Source organism: Entelurus aequoreus, linkage group LG12 (assembly GCF_033978785.1).
Source record: "Entelurus aequoreus isolate RoL-2023_Sb linkage group LG12, RoL_Eaeq_v1.1, whole genome shotgun sequence".
Lineage (NCBI taxonomy): Eukaryota > Metazoa > Chordata > Actinopteri > Syngnathiformes > Syngnathidae > Entelurus > Entelurus aequoreus.
In genome coordinates, this window is record NC_084742.1 from 8991535 (window position 1) to 9013943 (window position 22409).

Sequence of the window (22409 nt, forward strand, 5' to 3'; positions counted from 1 at the left end):
CTAATGGTACAATGTGTTTGCTCATTGGCTCAGAAGGCTAATTGATGATTAGAAAACCCTTGTGCAATCATGTTCACACATCTGAAAACACTTTAGCTCGTTACAGAAGCTACAAAACTGACCTTCCTTTGAGCAGATTGAGTTTCTGGAGCATCACATTTGTGGGGTCAATTAAACGCTCAAAATGGCCAGAAAAAGAGAACTTTCATCTGAAACTCGACAGTCTATTCTTGTTCTTAGAAATGAAGGCTATTCCACAAAATTGTTTGGGTGACCCCAAACTTTTGAACGGTAGTGTATATATATGTATATATATATATATATATACACATACATACATACATACATATGTATATACACACACACACATACTGCTGTTGAGTCTGTAACCAGGTGTGTCATAACGGGCAACAAAGGTATCAAAATATGTCACTAGGGATGTCCGATAATATCGGCCTGCCGATATTATCGGCCGATAAATGCGTTAAAATGTAATATCGGAAATTATCGGTATCGGTTTTTTTATTATCTGTATCGGGTTTTTTTTGTTTGTTTTTTTATTTTTATTAAATCAACATAAAAAACACAAGATACACTTACAATTAGTGCACCAACCCAAAAAAAACTCCCTCCCCCCATTTCTTTCTGTTATCAATATTCTGGTTCCTACATTATATATCAATATATATCAATACAGTCTGCAAGGGATACAGTCCGTAAGCATACATGATTGTGCGTGCTGCTGGTCCACTAATAGTACTAACCTTAAACAGTTAATTTTACTCATTTTCATTAATTACTAGTTTCTGTTTTTATATTGTTTTACTTTCTTTTTTGTTCAAGAAAATGTTTTTAATTTAGTTATCTTATTTTATTATTTTTTTTAAAAAGTACCTTATCTTCACCATACATGGTTGTCCAAATTAGGCATAATAATGTGTTAATTCCACGACTGTATATATCGGTTGATATCGGTATCGGTTGATATCGGTATCGGTAATTAAAGAGTTGGACAATATCGGATATCGGCAAAAAGCCATTATCGGACATCCCTATATGTCACTGTTTGATTTTACGTTAATTGATGCCCGGTAGTACTAAAAACAATTTGGTGACTACAAAACTATCAAATTCTGTACCCATCCCTCATTCCTATTATCTATAGTATATATAGGAATGGAACTTAGATAATCTATAAAGTAGTCTGTGTACAGCTTGTAAAGCAGTACTATTATCAATCAATGTTTATTTATATAGCCCTAAATCACAAGTGTCTCAAAGGGCTGCACAAGCCACGACATCCTCGGTTCAGATCCCACATCAGGGCAAGGAAAAACTCAACCCAGTGGGATGACAATGAGAAACCTTGGAGAGGACCGCAGATGTAAGAAGATATAAGTAAGAACTTTACACTACTTTATATTAGAAATGATGAATGTCCCATAACAAGAAGATAGTCAAATATAAGAAGCGTATCGACTATGGTGTCATCACGGACTACAGAGGCGAATGCGCACAATTTTTCAGGACTTATGCAGATCCCAAATATACAGATCAGCAGGTACCAGAAGGTAAGAAAAGTTGCTTTTGCATAATATTTTGCGAAACAAAAAGCCAGATAATATGTCTTACCTTATACACACACCATAATAATAAATAATACTCGTATGTTGAAGCACAGTACAATCCATCAGGCAGTGCGGCTTCATAGCTTACCAAAGTCGTACTGAAACATGATGGATTTTTGAGCGCCGTGTGTAATGTTCTATATTTTCAATAGAACAAATAAAATGTTGGTGTTGTTTACTTGAGTCATATTGCAGTCTACACGTAGCTCTTGTGTAGACTGCCATTATATGACACGTACGGTATCTCTTAAGTTTGACTGCCATCTACTAGTCACACTTATCATTCATTACACCACGTACCAAATAAAATAGCTTTGAGGTCAGTAAGCAAAACCAGAATTATTCCGTACATTAGGCAGGTTATAAGGCGCACTGTTGAGTTTTGAGAAAGAAAAATATATTAATCTTAACTTATAGTCCGGAAAATACAGTATATAATGTATCTGTTGTTATCTAGTGTAGACCGATACCGATATACTTCAAAATGCCAAATATCTGCGTTGACAATCAATCTCGTTGACATAAACACGCACTTCCGCGTTACACATTGTTGTGTTCCCCCATCTTCTGTGTCCTGTAAGCCAGAGAACGTCGCACATCCTCGCTCTAACTTCCACAGAACCTGGCGGCTTTATGAGGTGTTATATGGACACTTTGAGACTATATTGCCTTTGTTATAAATGGCCGGGTTTGGACTTTTCCACCGGTTCCTCCTAACCGGAGCAGAAAGAAAGATAAGAAAACGCAACAGTCTGGCAGGAAACACATGCAAAAGTGGGAGCTTTGTGGTGGATGAAAGGTAAACGTGTGAGAGACGAAATGGAAAAGCATGGCGTGGGGGAAGGACGCGGTCCAAACATCGATTGGAATGGGCTCCACATGTAAGAGATGTAGATCAATGATGCTGCGAGAGTCCATCTCCTCAGTCGGGGACGACTGGCTTTTTATGCCTTTTTCTATAAAACACTTGCTGAATGTTGTCAGACTGAAAATATAAACAGTTTTTTTTATTTTATGTATAATAACATCCATTTGTCTGGTGGACGTGATTGGAATCCTATTTGGGAGGATGTACTGGTCACTAGGAATGGATGATGGCTTAAAGGCCTACTGAAAGCCACTACTACCGACCACGCAGTCTGATAGTTTATATATCAATAATGAAATCTTAACATTGCAACACATGCCGATACGGCCGGGTTAACTTATAAAGTGACATTTTAAAATTCCCGGGAAATATCCGGCTGAAACATTGCGGTATGATGACGTATGCGCGTGACGAAGTTATGGTACCCCGTAGAATCCTATACAAAAAGCTCTGTTTTCATTTCATAATTCCACAGTATTCTGGACATCTTTTGCAATTTTTTTAATGAACAATGAAGGCTGCAAAGAAGACAGTTGTAGGTGGGATCAGTGTATTAGCAGCGGACTACAGCAACACAACCGGGAGGACTTTGTTGGAGCGCTAGCCGCGCTAGCCGCGCTAGCCGCCGACTTCACCTTGACTTCCTACGTCTCCGGGCCGCCAAACGCATCGGGTGAAGTCCTTCGTCCTTCTGCCGATCGCTGGAACGCAGGTGAGCACGGGTGTTGATGAGCAAATGAGGGCTGGCTGGCGTAGGTGGAGAGCTAATGTTTTTAGCATAGCTCTGTGCAGTCCGGTTGCTAAGTTAGCTTCAATGGCGTCGTTAGCACAGCATTGTTAACCTTCGCCAGCCTGGAAAGCATTAACCGTGTATTTACATGTCCACGGTTTAATAGTATTGTTGATTTTCTATCTATACTTCCAGTCAGGGGTTTATTTCTTTTGTTTCTATATGCAGTTAAAGCAAGATGCTATCACGTTAGCTCGCAGCTAAAGCATTTCGCCGATGTATTGTCGTGGAGATAAAAGGCACTGAATGTCCATTTCGCGTTCTCGACTCTCATTTTCAAGAGGATATAGTATCTGAGGTGGTTTAAAATACAAATCCGTGATCCACAATAGAAAAAGGAGAGAGTGTGGAATCCAATGAGCCAGCTTGTACCTAAGTTACGGTCAGAGCGAAAAAAGATACGTCCATCGCTGCCTCTCAAGTCATTCACTGTAACGTTCCTCATCTACGAATCTTTCATCCTCGCTCAAATTAATGGGGTAATCGTCACTTTCTCGGTCCGAATCTCTCTCGCTCCATTGTAAACAATGGGGAATTGTGAGGAATACTAGCTCCTGTGACGTCACGCTACTTCCGGTACAGGCAAGGCTTTTTTTTATCAGCGAGCAAAAGTTGCGAACTTTATCGTCGATTTTCTCTACTAAATCCTTTCAGCAAAAATATGGCAATATCGCGAAATGATCAAGTATGACACATAGAATGGATCTGCTATTCCCGTTTAAATAAAAAAAAAATCATTTCAGTAGGCCTTTAATATCTATATCGCAATGTATATCTTGCGATAACGACATATATCACAACTAGGGCTGTGCAATATATCGATATACTCGATATATCGCGGGCTTGTCTCTGTGCGATATAGAAAATGACTATATCGTGATATTCGAGTATACGTTCTCACGCAGTTGCTTTTAGCTGCGGGGCATTAAACTGCATGCGTTTCTCACTCTGTCTTGTCTCTCCTTCTCACAGAGACTTAAACAAGCGCACCTTCTCACATACGTCCCAGACAGGTAGCGACATGGTAACGTTAGCTGTGATGCTAACAGCTAACGGTGTGGTTTGAGTGGTAATACGAGAGAAAGAAGGTGCGAATCTGGTAACAAATGTAGGAATAATTAATTCCCAAGAAAAACATCGTCTGGCGGTGGTTTGGCTTCAAGCGGGAATATGTCTTTACATGTCAACATCTCCGTTCCGTGCCACACCAACTAAATGCCGAAGCAACTATTTCCACATCAACACCGTAGGACATATACTATTTGATATGCAGCTCATTTTTATGTGACACCTATTGAAATATCTTGTGTGACATCATGCACAAAAGTGCCCTTATAGCTTGTTTTAAAATGTCTCTGACAATCTTGCACTTTGTGTTTTGAAATGACATGAATGTTTGTGCCACTGCTTAATAACTGTTTAATAAATACACTTTTGCTAAATTGACTTAGTTGTGATTTCCCTCTCTGCATGAAAGTTTAAAATGAGCATATACTAATGCAGTATGAAGAAGAATGTTTTAATGTAGACACATAGAATCATCATACTGCTGTGATTATATGTATCAAGTGTTCATTTAAGGCTAAGGCAAAATATCGAGATATACACTACCGTTCAAAAGTTTGGGGTCACCCAAACAATTTTGTGGAATAGCCTTCATTTCTAAGATCAAGAATAGACTGTCGCGTTTCAGATGAAAGTTCTCTTTTTCTGGCCATTTTGAGCGTTTAATTGACCCCAAAAATGTGATGCTCCAGAAACTCAATCTGCTCAAAGGAAGGTCAGTTTTGTAGCTTCTGTAACGAGCTAAACTGTTTTCAGATGTGTGAACATGATTGCACAAGGGTTTTCTAATCATCAATTAGCCTTCTGAGCCAATGAGCAAACACATTGTACCATTAGAACACTGGAGTGATAGTTGCTGGAAATGGGCCTCTATACACCTATGTAGATATTGCACCAAAAACCAGACATTTGCAGCTAGAATAGTCATTTACCACATTAGCAATGTATAGAGTGTACTTCTTTAAAGTTAAGACTAGTTTAAAGATATCTTCATTGAAAAATAAGGACATTTTAATGTGACCCCAAACTTTTGAACGGTAGTGTATATCGTGTATCGCGATATGGCCTAAAAATAGAGATATTAAAAAAAGGCCATATCGCCCAGCCCTAATCACGATACATTATTTACTTGGTATATAGTAGGGATTTAAATCTTTGTGATGAGTCAATTCGCATCTCGATACATGGGTTTTGATGCGATTCGAAAACCATTTATTTATAAAACAGATTCGATTTTGTGATAGAACGATTCGATACAATTCGATTTAGTGTATAAACGATTCGATAAGATTCGATTTAGTGTATGAACGATTCGATTCTATGGTTGATGGACACATTCTTTTTTACACCACAATTGAAGAAAAACATTACTTCCTGTTAGGGATGTCCGATAATGGCTTTTTGCCGATATCCGATATTCCGATATTGTCCAACTCTTTAATTACCGATACCGATATCAACCGATACCGATATCAACCGATATATGCAGTCGTGGAATTAACACATTATTATGCCTAATTTGGACAACCAGGTATGGTGAAGATAAGGTACTTTTTAAAAAAATTAGTAAAATAAGATAAATAAATTAAAAACATTTTCTTGAATAAAAAAGAAAGTACAACAATATAAAAACAGTTACATAGAAACTAGTAATGAATGAAAATGAGTAAAATGAACTGTTAAAGGTTAGTACTATTAGTGGAGCAGCAGCACGCACAATCATGTGTGCTTACGGACTGTATCCCTTGCAGACTGTATTGATATATATTGATATATAATGTAGGAACCAGAAAATTAATAACAGAAAGAAACAACCCTTTTGTGTGAATGAGTGTGAATGGGGGAGGGAGGTTTTTTGGGTTGGTGCACTAATTGTAAGTGTATCTTGTGTTTTTTATGTTGATTTAATAAAAATAAAAAACGATACCGATAATTTCCGACATTACATTTTAACGCATATATCGGCTGATAATATCGGCAGGCCGATATTATTGGACATCTCTACTTCCTGTGCATACACTACTCATGTTAGAGGATAAATCGTTAGGACCTTGGCACCAAGCACTCAGACTAGGTCTGTCCAAGCTCAGTCTATGAGCATGAACTGACCAAAACTACTCGGGTGAGAGGCCAAATGTCTTCTAAGACAACTGATCGGTTGAATGCCATGAGAATAACAGTAATTGACGTTACGTGTCTTGTTGGTAATTATTCGCCGGCAGCCGTGAATCTCATGTTTTAATGATAAACTGTCTAGTGATTGCTAGTCTCGCACGACACCCGGTCCATGTATACACGTCTATTCTCGTCTCCAGTTACATAAGTAACGTAACAAGCGAGTGACCCTTTTAACAGACAACCCTGGCACTCGTGTCATTTTAAAAGACAAATAACGTCAACTGATTTCTGATATCGCGTGATTACCGGATTTTGTGTGTTAATAGTAGAACTACCTAAAGATTCACAATTGAACCTTATCGACTGAGGGGGCTGAAACCAGCGTAGCCGAACCAGCCACTTCTCGAACTGGATATCCAGTTGCATCGGTTTATCGTGAACAAGCATATATACTGTATATGTTATAAGCAAAAACTTGGTGAGTACTGCCTCGTATGAACGCTGCAAATAATAGCGCTGTATATGTTTATGTAGAAACAGTTTCCTCGATTGTTATACAAGTTACATTAGTTGTAACGGTATGTTAAATTCTCAATAATAAATATTTGGGGCAGTATTTAGAGACAGCTATATACAAGGTTACTTTGAATCATGGTACCATTTAAAAGTCATACCAATATTGCGCGGAAGTACAATTATGAGCCCAAAATGCATTGCTGCGAAAAAAAAAAAAAGTTAAAACCGTAGTGAGATGCCTGGCTCGAAGTATCATGCATATTTGAGGCCTTTATTATACAGACCATCCCATTTTATCCACACCTATCTATGTAATATGTAATATGTAACTGGGCCGTCAGATAATTACCATTAAACATGGCTTACTTCATACCATATAGCTATTCAGCCTACCACTGTCAGTTACGGTTTAGTAACCATCTTTGTACTCCCACTGCTATTTGGGCATTTAAACGACACCATGAGTCAAAGTACCCTTGTTTATATCTTTAAAAAAACTTGTAAAGTCAAGACTATCTCTAAAGTTTAATGGATATTGAGATAGAATAGGATCTGTTAGGAATGAACTACTCTTAATCTCTGCCTTGTAAATAGGGTTCTGTTTGTAATTATAAACTTTTTTACACAGTATACATATGGTTTACCAATATTGATATGATATTCTGCAACACTAGTTTTACAGCAATAGATAATACTATATTAACATGTACAGCACTGCAATCTGGAGTAATGTTTAATATAGTCTATCACTTTATGTATTGAACATTAACATAACCACCAGTACATGTAACTGGGCTGCTGGTACATAACATGCTGCCAGTACATAAGTACATTACATTACATTACATTACAGTACATTAGTAATTTCTTATTTCAAGCATGAAAAAAAAAATCATGACTTTGACACAATTGTGTCTCATAATTAAAACAGATGACAGCCAAATGGACTTTGCGGTTTTATTTTCAATGAAACAATAGAAAATACGTACTCATATAGTAGTACAGTTGGCACAGTACAGTAAACTGACAGTTAATATTTAAACATTTACCATGTGACATTTCAAACAATTTTGAACAGAAATAGTTCATGCACATTCAGATAGATTCTTCAAAATTACAATTTAAAAAAATTTGGCCGGGGGCCGAGCTGTATATATGCGCACTAATTGACTGAAAGAGCACGCACTTGGCGCGATAATGTCATGTTATCAATGGAAAAATGCATTTTTAGACCATATGATTTGCCTGAGCGGCTAGGAGACCCCGAGAGTAACAAGCGGTTGCCTTGTTGCCTTTCCATTAAGAACAATAAATTAGTTTTAGTATAAGTTTGCTGGTTTCAAGAATTGTAATGCGGAGCGCATATCATTATGTCAAGATAATGGCACTAGCATTTACTTCATTTAAGAATATTTTTCAACATATTGAGCAAAATGGTATCTTTTTTTTCTACCAAGAAAAGTGCACTTGTTATTAGTGAGAATATACTTATTTTAAGGTATTTTTGGGTTCATTGAAGTTAGCTAATTTTACTTGTTTTGGAAAGTCTTGACAAGCCAAATTTTCTTGTTCTATTGGCAGATAATTTTGCTTAGTTCAAATAAAATACCCCTAATTTTAGTTGTTTTTTTTTCTAGTTTTTGAACACTGACTTTTTGCAGTGTACTATATAGCTTTGAACAACTAGAAGTTTGGATATTAAATGTTTGGATGTTAAACGGTTTGAAGGTTGTTGATTGGAAACTGTACTGAAACGTAGTATGAATATGAAAATGTTAAATTATGTTGTAATAGTTGAAATTAAACTATATGATAGGTGTACGGCTGCAAACTTATTTGAGAAAGTAAGCATGCCAAAGTTTATCCACTATTTTAACCCTCCTGGTTCAGTCCATGCTGTTGGTACCTCAGAGAGTCCAACCCTGGTGGCTGGCATGAGAGACCAGCATGCTATCCAACTTGTCAATTCAGTGTCCAGCATTAGTTAAAATTGACATATGTCTACCCAGAATTCATTGCTGTGACAGTACTACATTTTCAGCTAATGTTGAATATAAATCAATGTTTTTTTTTAAACAATACGAAATGTTACCTGACTGTATAAAATATTTACTTGCAAACAAGCTAACATTTACAGAAAAAAAAAGTTGTAACCATGGCTAAGATTGATAGGGGGAATAAAGAGATACCGCTAAATTACAACACACAATGCCAAACTACATGTGTTATTAAGATATTTCTGCTACAAGTCTTCTTGGACCAATTTGTATGGTTATGTAAAGCTAAAACGTCCTCGCTTGGACTGATACTTCACATGTATATGTGTGTTACACATATATATGTAGTAAACAAACATTCAACTAAGTTGTCACAAAGTCAAAGTCTATGAACTGCAAAAGTGACTATTCATTGAACTTCAAAGATGGCCACTTTAAATGAACTCATAATGTAAGACCCAGTTTTTCAACCACTGTGCGGCGGCACACTAGTGTGCCGTGAGATACAGTCTGGTGTGCCGTGGAAGATGATCTAATTTCACCTATTTGGGTTAAAAATATTTTTGCAAATGATGTGTAGTTGTTGAATGTCGGTGCTGTCTAGAGCTCGGCAGAGTCACCTTGTAATACTCTTCCATATCAGTAGGTGGCAGCCGGTAGCTAATTGCTTTGTAGATGTCGGAAATAGCGGGAGGCAGCGTGCAGGTAAAAATGTGTCTAATGCTTAAACCAAAAATAAACAAAAGTTGAGTGCCCCTAAGAAAAAGGCATTGAAGTTTACGGATGGCTATGCAGAACGAAACTAAAACTGAACTGGCTACAAAGTAAACAAAAACAGAATGCTGGACGACAGCAAAGACTTACTGTGGAGCAAAAAGGCGTCCACAATGTACATCCGAACATGACATGACAATCAACAATGTCCCCACAAAGAAGGATAAAAAAAACTGAAATATTCTTGACTGCTAAAACAAAGTAGATGAGGGAAATATCGCTCAAAAGGAAGACATGAAACTGCTACAGGAAAATACCAAAAAAAGAGAAAAAGCCACCAAAATAGGAGCGCAAAACAAGAACTAAAAACACTACACAGGAAAACAGCAAAACACTCCAATAAGTCACAGCGTGATGTGACAGGTGGTGACAGTACACCTACTTTGAGAGAAGAGCTATAGTGATGCATGCTTGGTTATGGTTTAAAGTCATACCCAACAATTGCGACAACGACTTTTTATTGTCAACTGAGTTTCGTTTTTTAATGATTTCTGCTGGTGGTGAGCCTGCATTTTTTTCAATGCAAAAAATGTGCCTTGGCTCAAAAAAGGTTGAAAAACACTGATGTAAGAGGTCAAAATGACAATGTTACCCAGAATGCATTTCTGCAAAAGTGCTGCTCTTTGGCTAATTTCAGAAGTAATTTTTTTTTGCTACAACAAATATATTTCCTGGTAGTGTGGATGATTTGCTTGCAGTCAAGGTTCGTTTTAGGAAGAGTACCAATAAAACTGTCCAATATTATGGAATATTATTATTATTATCGGCCGATAAATGCTTTAAAATGTAATATCGGAAATTATCGGTATCGTTTTTGTTTTTTTTATCGGCATCGTTTTTGTTTTTGTTTTTTTTTTTTGTTTTTTTTTAAATCAACATAAAAAACACAAGATACATTTACAATTAGTGCACCAACCCAAAAAACCTCCCTCCCCCATTTACACTCATTCACACAAAAGGGTTGTTTCCTTCTGTTATTAATATTCTGGTTCCTACATTATATATCAATATATATCAATACAGTCTGCAAGGGATACAGTCCGTAAGCACACATGATTGTGCGTGCTGCTGGTCCACTAATAGTACTAACCTTTAACAGTTAATTTCACTCATTTTCATTAATTACTAGTCTCTATGTAACTGTTTTTATATTGTTTTACTTTCTTTTTTATTCAAGAAAATGTTTTTAATTTATTTATCTTATTTTGTTATTTTTTAAAAAAAGGACCTTATCTTTACAAATTAGGCATAATAATGTGTTAATTCCACGACTGTATATATCGGTATCGGTTGATATCGGTATCGGTAATTAAAGAGTTGGACAATATCGGAATATCGGATATCGTCAAAAAGCCATTATCGGACATCCCTAAATATTATGAATACTGGAAAAAGCAAGATGCAGCCTATGCATATGCATGGGCTCACAGACAGTCAGAAACTACAGAACTCTTTCTGTAAGTGCAAACTTTTCACACTCCAGGATTGAGAAAAAGGCCTTGTGGCATTCACACAATAAATAAATGAATGTAGGTGTCAGGATAACGTCGTGAGGGCATTCACACAATGATGTGGCAGTAAAACAGCTAACAGGCAAGCAACCTGCATAGATACCTTTTGACAAAACGGAAACATCTTAATGTCGCAATGTACCAAAAATCCATTTGCACTCTTACCGCAAAGTCTAAGGTGAAGGTCCACCGCTGCTCCGGCTGATTGTAGGTGGCCTCCATCGCTGCATGATGCGTCATAATAATTCACCAACAGCCTGCGTAGAATGTTCATGGGTCAGCGGGGGTTAACACAACACATTATTACTTTGCTACTAAACGCTGGGAGGGTGAGATTAAAGGCTGTTTTAAATAATATACACCCTGTGGATTTTTCCCAGGCTTCAAACTGTTATGCTAAGCTAAACCATGGCCAAATGTACAGCAGGTATCCCTGTAGTGTCTTTGTCCACGTATAATACATTAAAGGGGTTATATTATCTTTTTTTCTACATTGAAAACAGTTCCTTGTGGTTTATATTACCGGTACATGGTGCTTTGGTCAAAATTTTGCATGGATTATGTTTTACCGACCATTTTCAAACTTTCTGAAAGTCGCCGTTGTGCGGGTGGGTCTTAAATTGTGACTGCATCTTCTCCTCGTCAGCCATGTTCTTGTCTTAGCGCTTCAATATGGACTTCAAACTATACGCTACATCAGAGCTGGGCAAATATTTTGACTCGGGGCCCACATTGACAGAGAAAATGTGTCTTGGGGGCCAATGTGTATGTGTATAAATTATACGCACACATTCAGCTGTAAAAATCTGCTGTACAGTATGTGTGTTTGATTCCCTTTTTTCAGGAACACTAATACCAAAAGTCACAATGTCTGATAGAATTCTAAAAACAGACCACCTCAAAAAAACGGAATGGAACTTTACAGTTTTTTTAATCTGAATGGGACACCAAAAATGCACATTAAAATCGAAAAAAGGGCGATTTACAATTTTAACTATGAGCAATAAAACACTGAATATTAAAGGCCTACTGAAACCCACTACTACCGACCACGCAGTCTGATAGTTTATATATATTAATGATGAAATCTTTACATTGCAATTGTTAGATTAGTAAAGTGCAATTTTAAATTTCCCGCGAAATATCCTGCTGAAAACGTCTCGGCATGATGACGTTTGCGCGTGACGTCACGGATTGTAGCGGACATTTTGGGACACCATTGTGGCCAGCTATTAAGTCGTCTGTTTTCATCGCAAAATTCCACAGTATTCTGGACATCTGTGTTGGTGAATCTTTTGCAATTTGTTTAATGAACAATGGAGACAGCAAAGAAGAAAGCTGTAGGTGGGAAGCGGTGTATTAGCGGCCGGCTGCAGCAACACAAACACGTGTTTCAATGTTTACATTCCCGAAGGATGACAGTCAAGCTTTACCATTGGCCTGTGGAGAACTGGGACAACAGAGACTCTTACCAGGAGGACTTTGAGTTGGATGCGCAGACGCGGTACTGTGAGTACGTACGCAGCTGCGGCTTCCAAACATTTGATGGCTTGCCCGTACGTGCGTGCCGCTATGTGCATGTCACGTACGTAACTTTGGGGAAATATATGTGCTGTATGAACATTGCGGAAGTGAACGGTACTTTGGGCTGTGGGATTGAGTGTGTTGTGCGGGTGTTTGATTTGTATTGGCGGGTTATATGAACGGGAGGGGGGAGGTGTTTGTTATGTGGGATTAATTTGTGGCATATTAAATATAAGCCTGGTTGTGTTGTGGCTAATAGAGTATATATATGTCTTGTGTTTATTTACTGTTTTAGTCATTCCCAGCTGAATATCAGGTCCCACCCGCCTCTCACAGCATCTTCCCTATCTGAATGCGAGTTGTTGTGATTACATGTATCATGTTTATGTGTGCCATGCTATGTGAGGTTTTTTCCTCGGACTCAGTCTGGACCCCTCCTGAGGGTCCAGCCTTAGACTGATATTTTTTTTTACTCTTCCCTTTTTCCCAATGTCACCTTTTTCCCACCTTTTTTAAGGAGCGCCGTCAGTGGCTGATCCGTTGGCGGTCCCGTCTTGTCCCTTTGTAACGTATGTCTGCTCTTAGTGGGACTGTGCCGAAATTGAAATTTCAGTTCTTATGTGTCTTGTACATGTTAAAGAATGGACAACAATAAAGCATCTTGAATTGAATCTTGAATCTTGAAATGTACCGTTCAGAATGAAACTCAATGTAAAGGAGTAAAAGTAGCGTTTGTTCTCAAAAATACTAAATGAAAGTAAAAGTATGTTACATTAAAACTACTCTGACAAGTACAATTTATCCAAAAAGTTACTAAAGTAAACAGAACAAAGTCAATGTAGCGCGTTACTACCCACCTCTGTACATGGGACAATGCACAAAAATGTAAAATATAAAATATGAATGTGCCAGATGGTAGCCAAAGGCTAATTTCCATCTGTAGTCCCTGGCAGGTTGATGGTATATACCAGGGGTCGGCAACCCAAAATGTTGAAAGAGCCATATTGGAGCAAAAATACAAAAACAAATCTGTCTGGAGCCGCAACAAATTAGAAGCCATATTACATACAGATAGTGTGTCATGAGATATACATTGAATTGAGATGACTTAAAGGAAACTAAATGAGCTCAAATATAGCTACAAATGAGGCATAATGATGCAATATGTACATATAGCTAGGCTAAATAGCATGTTAGCATCGATTAGCTTGCAGTCATGCAGTGACCAAATATGTCTGATTAGCACTCCACACAAGTCAATAACATCAACAAAACTCACCTTTGTGTATTCACGCACAACGTTAACAGTTTGGTGGACAAAATGAGACAGAAAAAGAAGTGGCATAAAACACGTCCTAGAAAGTCGGAGAACGTTATACATGGAAACAAACTAAAGGTGAGTTCAAGGACCGCCAAAATTAGTAGGACAAAACGGTGCTTGCCAAATACTCGAATCAGTGAAGCATGTTTAATACAAACAGAGTGCTTTATAACAATTAGGGAGGTTTGTGTCATGTTTGTCCTCCCACAGAAACCATATTAAAACAAAAAAAAGTTTTTTTTTCCCCTCATCTTTTTCCATTTTTCATACATTTTTGAAAAAACTTCAGAGAGCCACTAGGGCGGCGCTAAAGAGCCACATGCGGCTCTAGAGCCGCGGGTTGCCGACCCCTGGTATATACAACAAGATTGTGCAGCCCTTTGAGACACTTGTGATTAAGGGCTATATAAATAAACTTTGATTGATTGATTAGAAACTGAAAAGTAAGGCAGCACCAAGATCAGACATAGTAATCGGTACAATCAAATATACAGACTCAGATGTAATAATACAAAAGAAATAAAATGGAGACCAATATAAAACAGTAGGTTGCTGCATGACCTCAGGTCAGTGCTAAAGTGCTAAAATTGTTGCATATAAGTTAGGGTGCTGGTATTACTGCACAGAGCCCTATTGCACCATTAGTATTAACAGATGTATTTAAATAAAGAAAAGTGCACCAAAAAAGCACACAAGTGTGTCTGTGTATGAAATATTGCACAAAATGCAAGTACATATATTTTAGTATGTCAGCATAGGAAAAAAATGTCATTTAAACATGGTAACATTTCAAAAATGCTTTTAAAAAATTGCAAAGCTGGAAGACTCCCTGACAGAGCGAGACTCGGTTCAAGCTCTTGGCGGACGACCAGGAGTATTTATGGTGAACTGCCTTTGGGTAATGTTTACATTTTCCATGCCAACAAAGCAAGAATGCCTGATAAAAAAAAGTGCTCAAAAGTAATAGAGAATGCTCGAGGGCAAGACTCTAGTTTACAAGCTAGCTTGGTGCTAATTTACATTGGATATGCCACACACATGCTATTGATTAGCATTAGCCATTTTACATGGGGATTTCAACGCCTCCAAATTTGGTAATGAAAAGTACAACTAAGACGCACTTTACAATCAAACAGTAAAAAGTACAATACTTCCAGTACAAACACTTTGTGGGACTCCACAAGACTGACACATTCAGTCCAATGGCAAAGACTACTTCCTGGCTACAGCAACACACCGAGAACAAACTAAGATGAACGCATACTTGCAAATGAGAAGCAGAAGTGTAACGAAAACAAGAACAGTTATCTTGAATTAAAAAAAATATATATATATTTTTACAAATTGATATTATCACAAAAGTACAGAAAATTGAGTACCGTGTCGTTTCAGATGTAAATAGAACCCATCTCTACCCCCCTGACCTAAAATCATTAGGATGAATGATTCCTCTTATCCTCCTGAGAACTAGCATCTTCTGCGGTGGACTTTTATGTTTTGCATAACAGGGCTATTTTTTTGTCCCAAACAAAGGAACCAGACCAAATATTTATTTGCATTTAAGTCTGAAAAACAGTCCTCTAAAAACTCAAACCAACAGGTGAGCCAAACCAGTCAGCGCTTTTCTTCTTGTCACTCACGAACACCAGTGACCCGGCGAGATGCATGTACTGTATATAACATTGAAAAAGGCGGCTGTCTAAGAGTTGCATTAAACGTATTATGTGTGAAGGATTCCATCAATGCACGCCAACCGTTCTCAAGTCTTCTACTTGACCTTTAACTTTGGGATTTATTTATTTATCCGTTTTGGCGTGCGGCGCAGACGCGATTCCTCGGTGCCTGTTGGACTGTGTCCAGGCAAGATGATGCACGATCTAATATTAATGCACCTCAGCCCCCCCGGCGTGAGGCTGCTGGTCCTCCGGAAAAATCCCCAAGTGATACCTCCCTCCGAGCACGCCTCATGCTCCCAAGACTACCAAAGCGCCCCGTCCCTTTTCCCTTTCCCTTTTTTTTCTCTCTTCTGTCGGGGTGACTGAGGGGATTCCGCCGCGTTGCGCCCCGAGGCGAGATGGCAGCGGGATGTGGACAAACAAAAGCGGTTACCGCCGTCGTGGGGATGAGTGCGAAATGACTGACGATCGCCCCTCCCCCGGGGGGTGGACATCTTATCCCAGCAGGATGTTCAGAAAACAGGCTAACGCTGTACCGAAGTGCTAAGATGACGCCTTCGGGGGAGGAAGGAGCGGCTGATGTACCTGCGGCGATCGAACAAGAGGATAACTTTCTTGATGGTGCACTGTGTTTGAAATAGAAAGGCACGTAGTGGTGATGTCATACATCTATCTACCTCAAATGCTAGGGATCGACTGATTATCGGGGCCATATTTGGCATAGGCCTTTTTTAACTACAACAGAACTACATTAGCAGATATGACACCAGTATTAGGGTTTTTTTTTTTTAAATAGTAACATAGTAATAACCGCTGAAAAAGAAAAGTTCTATTTTTGCTGGAGCCCATTGTTTTTTTATTCAGTTGGGAAATCTAGTTTACATATATGTATATACCAGTGACGTGCAGTCAGGGGAGGCATCATGGAAAGAAAAAAAATGTAAAAAGAAAAAAAAATAATTTAATTGTTATATGTATCTAGTGATTATACTATGAAGTTATTTTCCATTTAACTTCACCAGTTTTAGATTATTTTTATTCAAAATCGCTGAATTTTCACATTTGCCGTTCAAATACTGAGAAGAGACTTGCGGTGAGTCACCAGCCGGTTGAGCCTCACCATGGATTGCGCAATGACTCGGCTAACTGCTGGCCTGCTGTGCAGTGAGACTGTATTGCTATATGAATTATATTATACATTTCCATAGTTTAGTTAGCTGAGGTATATAATGTACAGTGTATTTTGTCAACAACTGTATGTGTGTAACATATTTCTTGTGCTGAGCGATCATAAAACGGCTGCGAAGACGCACTGGGTGAGGCTCGCTAATCCCGCCTAATGGTGGTAGAGGGCGGTAGTGATCCCAGAGATCATTCTTGCGACTACTCGGCTGCAGAAGAAGTGACAACAAGCAGCAACAGTTAGCAGCGATCGTTTATTTTTTCCTCTCGCCTGAACTTTTAACATGGAGGATTACATATCTAAAATAAAACAGTTTTCTAAACTGGACTTTCAATCGAAGCAGGAGGTAAAATTAAAGGAAGATCTCCATCGAGACAGAGAGACTTTTAAAACTGAAGAAAGATAAGGAAGACTTCTATAAACAAGTTATCGATGCTTTTGTTCAAAAGGAGCGGCGCATGGACTTCATTTATAAGTAAATGTAAGACCATAATAATGTTTTTTTTTATTAAATGTGCTTTTTGGTGTGCTACAGTTTGTATGTGTAAAGTTAAAGTTAAGTTAAAGTACGAATGATTGTCACACACACACTAGGTGTGGTGAAATCTGTCCTCTGCATTTGACCCATCCCGTTGCTCACCCCCTGGGAGGTGAGTGGAGCAGTGGGCAGCAGCGGCGCCCACTGGTGATTTAACCCCCAATTCCAACCCTTGATGCTGAGTGCCAAGCAGGGAAGAATGCTGGTATGAGCTTTTAAACATAACCCGTTAACTGCTGCCAATCAAATGGTGAATAAGATACTCTTTAGGGTTCATATGTTTGTAAATCTGACTGTGATGAAGTCAGTGCCTCACCAGCCATGAACCTCACCGCACGTCACTGGTATATACCAGTGGCGGGAGGTGTGTTTCCCACCTAGGCCTTCAGTGATCTCCGACTTCAATGATTACCTTTCAAATTACCATAATTTAAGTCACCACATGAACATTGCCGGAGAAATACTATACAGAAACACATCTACGCACTACTGGGCATTGTACAAAATGGGTTAATGTATGGCGCATTTAAAAATCAATAAACCTGCATCAGTAATTAAAACATATCTTGTGTGGTACTGTCAAAATTAAAATTGCAAAAAACATATTAGATAGATAGATAGGTCTTTATTGTCATTGCACAAGTACAACACAACTTTGTTTTCAGGACAATCCCAGTAGTTACCCTGCAGGCTACACTTTGGACACCCCGATTCACAGTATTTATTGTGCATTCTAGGATTTATCATTAATGTTTAACGTCCCTGTGATGAGGTGGCGACTTGTCCAGGGTGTACCCCGCCTTCCGCCCGAATGCAGCTGAGATAGGCTCCAGCACCCCCCGCGACCCCAAAAAGGGACAAGCGGTAGAAACGGATGGACGGATGGGTCCTTTGCCCAGATCTGCAGCAAATAGTTTCCTTACCTAAGCCTTGGCCTTTCCAAGACTTGCGATCCAAAAAACAGCAATAAATGACGACAACAGGCAAGACTGCCACGTTACTAACAATGACTGCTTTTTTTTTTTCTTACCCCTTCTGCATTTTTTTTTTAATGCTGCGCCTATGAACTGACCTTTGACCTTGTGTTAAGTTAACAGGCTGCGACAGAGAAAAGGAGCATTTGTGCAAGGTAATAGAAGTCACCTCCCTCTCTAGCAGGTCCAACAGTGCCCCCTACAGGATGGCCAAAAATCAAGCACCCAACACTGGTTGCAACTGTTGCCTCCTCAACTGGAGAAGTTTATTTTTTTATTCTTTGCTAAACAACAGTGGAAATCCCGAGGTAACGCCCCACCGCGTGAAGCCATTACCAAACGGGTAAACACACTCGGCGGCTCCGCAAACATCGTCGTGGCGTTGCAGAGCCAACAGACCGGAATCATTACGCCGCTCCGCCGGGACTGGGCCTCGACATATTTGGCTTGTACACAAACACGTACAGGCTCCTACAAATATGGAACTAGAATGCACATATGGTGCACATGTAGGTTAGGGAAGAACGCACGCATGCGAGCACACAGGAAGCGAGTGCGTGTCAGTGGGGATTACATGCGAGGACGGAAAGGAAGTGTTTAGGCCCAAACTCTCCTACGTGTCACTAGCCGACCGGTATCGGAAGACCCGATTGGTCCACGCATGTGCGAAGACTACGTCACTCCCGTCAACTTAAGAATACAGCATTTATTTTGAAACTGTACCGAAACCTCAGCAGCCTTAAATGGGAAATAAATAAATATTTTTGTTTACTACTTTATTTACATTAAATACATCAATCCACAATACTGATCATTTAAAAGCGTACTTTTTGTCAGGCCACAGATATAGATTTAAGTTACAGTAAGTGCCTTGTTTAAAAAAAAAAAAAAATGAAAGTATACCAAACAAACTTTTAAAGATGGGAGTCAGTTGCGCCCCCGTGCGTCATTAATTGCAATGACAAGAGTGAAAGTTGTTGAAAATGTGGCGATAATAATTTGTTTTTTGTTTGTTTATATCCGTGTTCCCTTTTACTCTTAAGTAAGCTATTTTTTATACAAAACATTCATTAAACATTCAATTATCACAGAACAGGACCTTCCAAGGCACCGTCGTACAAAATAATGCAAGTTAAAAAAAATACAAAAGAAAAAAGAAAAAATTCAATTAAAATTAAAAGAAAAAATGAAAAAAAATGAAAAATATATTTAAAAAAATAAATAAAAAGAAAACATTCGATTCAACAGTGCTACATTCAAACCCAAGATGCAAACTTCTGAATAAAATCACAATTTCTGACCAATTGAAAAAAAAAAAAATGCAAGTCTAGGAAGTGATGTACCCTATTTTTCGGATTATAAATCGTAGTTTTTTTCATAGTTTGGCCGTGGGTGCGACATGTGTGAAATTATTAACACATTACCGTAAAATATCAAATAATATTATTTATCTCATTTGCGTAAGAGACTGAGCAAATGGCAGCAATCGTCACTCACACGTCAACCAATAAGAATTCGGCGGGGGAGGGTCATGGCAGAAGTGCATTGTGGGTCATGGGATGCTAACTGCTATATGCTACTGCCGTAGCTATTAAAATGGATCCCTTCAACATTGGCGGTAACTTATGAAAACTGAGAAGGGCTGAACTAAAATGGCACCGAAAAGGAAATCATATACTGCAGATTACAAGCTGGACGTAGTGAAATATGCAGCAGAGAACGGCAATCGAGCGGCAGAAAGAAAGGACATACCAGAGGCTACACCGGGGAGGAATATTTCATGGGATTTAGCGATTAGGAGTGACAGATTGTTTGGTAAACGTATAGCATGTTCTATATGTTATAGTTATTTGAATGACTCTTACCATAATATGTTACGTTAACATACCAGGCACGTTCTCAGTTGGTTATTTATGCGTCATATAACGTACACTTATTCAGCCTGTTGTTCACTATTCTTTATTTATTTTAAATTGCCTTTCAAATGTCTATTCTTGGTGTTGGCTTTTATCAAATAAATTCCCCCAAAAAATACGACTTAAACTCCAGTGCGACTTATATATGTTTTTTTCCTTCTTTATTGTGCATTTTCGGCCGGTGCGACGTATACTCCGGAGCGATTTATAGCCCGTAAAATACGGTAATCTTCGTGCATGCGTGGACCGATCGTGTCTTCCGTTACTGATCGAGCAGTGACAGTAGCTTCTGCTACGTCATGTTCGGTGATATTTAAACGTTGTATTCATGTTTAGTACAAACAATAGCTTACATAGGAGTACAAGGGAACACAAATATAAAAATGAATAAGGGGCAGATTTAAAAAAAAAGGTTAAATTATTTTTATTTATTTTTTTTAAACCAGGCACTTACTATATATGTGGTGTAACAAAAAACTAAACTTAAATAATCAGTATCGGGAATTAATGTATTGAATTTAAATAAAGCAGTAACAATTTTTTTATTTTTTTTGCCATTTAGGCTGCTAAGTACGGTTTCAAAATAAATACTGTATTCTTAAGTAACGTTTGATTTGTATGTAATTTTGTATTCGATAATGTTATTCAAAATAATAGTACCAAAAAGGGCATGGTAACTGGAATGCCGTAAAACAATTAGACAATTGGTCCTCGCGCACGCGTGGCCTGACCGTGTAGTGCAGGGGTGGGCAATTAATTTTTACCGGGGGCCGCATGAGCAACCCGAGCACTGCTGGAGGGCCACATCGACAATATTTCAATTAAATTTTGCTCAATATTATTTTTGATATATACCGTAAGATAATAATAATAATAATAAAAATAATTAATAATAATAATAATACTTTCATTTAACCTAACTTAACTTTATACTAAAAGCACTGCTTTGGAAATCATGTGTACCCCTTTCAGAGATCACATTTAGTTCCCCTTAAACATCCTCATGTTGCACAATGAAATGTAAGCATAGGATGAAGTGTGCATTCCTGTAACGTTCTCTAGTAACAGCATTCCATGATTAATATAAATAAATTAACATGAATAATAAATGACAGTAAAATAAGCACACGTATGACTGAGGAGTTATAGTGTAACTTTGTGTGGTGTTTGAGTTGTCCGACTTTTTGTGTGGCCATAAACGCACCAGTGGTTTAGAGGTATGCGTGTTGGTGACAGATGACAAGTTGGTTTTGGCCTGGTTTGTACGGCAGAAAATGACTAGTTTTTCGAGATAGAAGTGTTTTACTCATGTTTTTGGTGTGGTTATGGCCGAATATAAACAGTTTTGTTTAATAAAGTGATCGATATAATTCCTGGCCTCAAAGCATCTCGATAGACGTTACAATAATTGAACGGTGTTCAATTGAACGGTGTTGACGAACACCGTTAGGGCCGCTTGTTGTCACTGTCACTCAACGTTGCATTGCAAAATTACACAGAATAAATGTGTTTATTTTGTTTAGAATTCAGATGGGATTTGATTTGGTGCGCGGCATATATTTGCTGTGCGCAGGGGACGCTTGAGCAGTTCGCAATTGCGCAGGCACGCACCTTAGAGGGAACGTTGCTTGGCAGTCCATGTCTTGTTGAAAACACGCCATTCGGCATCAACTTTTCTCTTTTTAGCGTCTCGGGTGTAAACCGTGCATCACTTGTCGCTGTGCACCTTCACTCACAGGTTACACACGGACATACGCCCATATATAACACTTTTCAAAATAAAAGCAGCACAGTTGTATTGCGCGCACGACATAGACGTTTTTTCAACTTTATTTTGTAATTTGTGATTGCAGCTGTTCACATTCACTCACAATCACGCACGCGCATACGTCCACACGGAAGTAATACAAATAACGCTTTTCAAAACAAAAGCAGCACCGTTGTATTGCACACTCGACATAGACACTTTTTTAAATGTATTTTGTAATTTATGATTGGCCTCACGCGGGC

General features: G+C 38.4%; 1 long non-coding RNA gene across 4 annotated transcripts in view; it reads right to left on the reverse strand.

Annotated features, from left to right (window-relative positions):
- Positions 1-22409, reverse strand: part of LOC133661416 (uncharacterized) — a 115838-nt gene that overhangs the window by 45589 nt on the left and 47840 nt on the right. For 3 of the 4 annotated variants that reach the window (XR_009827939.1, XR_009827940.1, XR_009827938.1), the window contains exon 4: positions 11433-11524. This is a non-coding gene — a long non-coding RNA (uncharacterized LOC133661416). Of the gene's footprint in view, positions 1-3139; positions 3198-11432; positions 11525-22409 lie in introns of those variants that run through there. The other variant, XR_009827941.1, reaches the window with a different exon arrangement.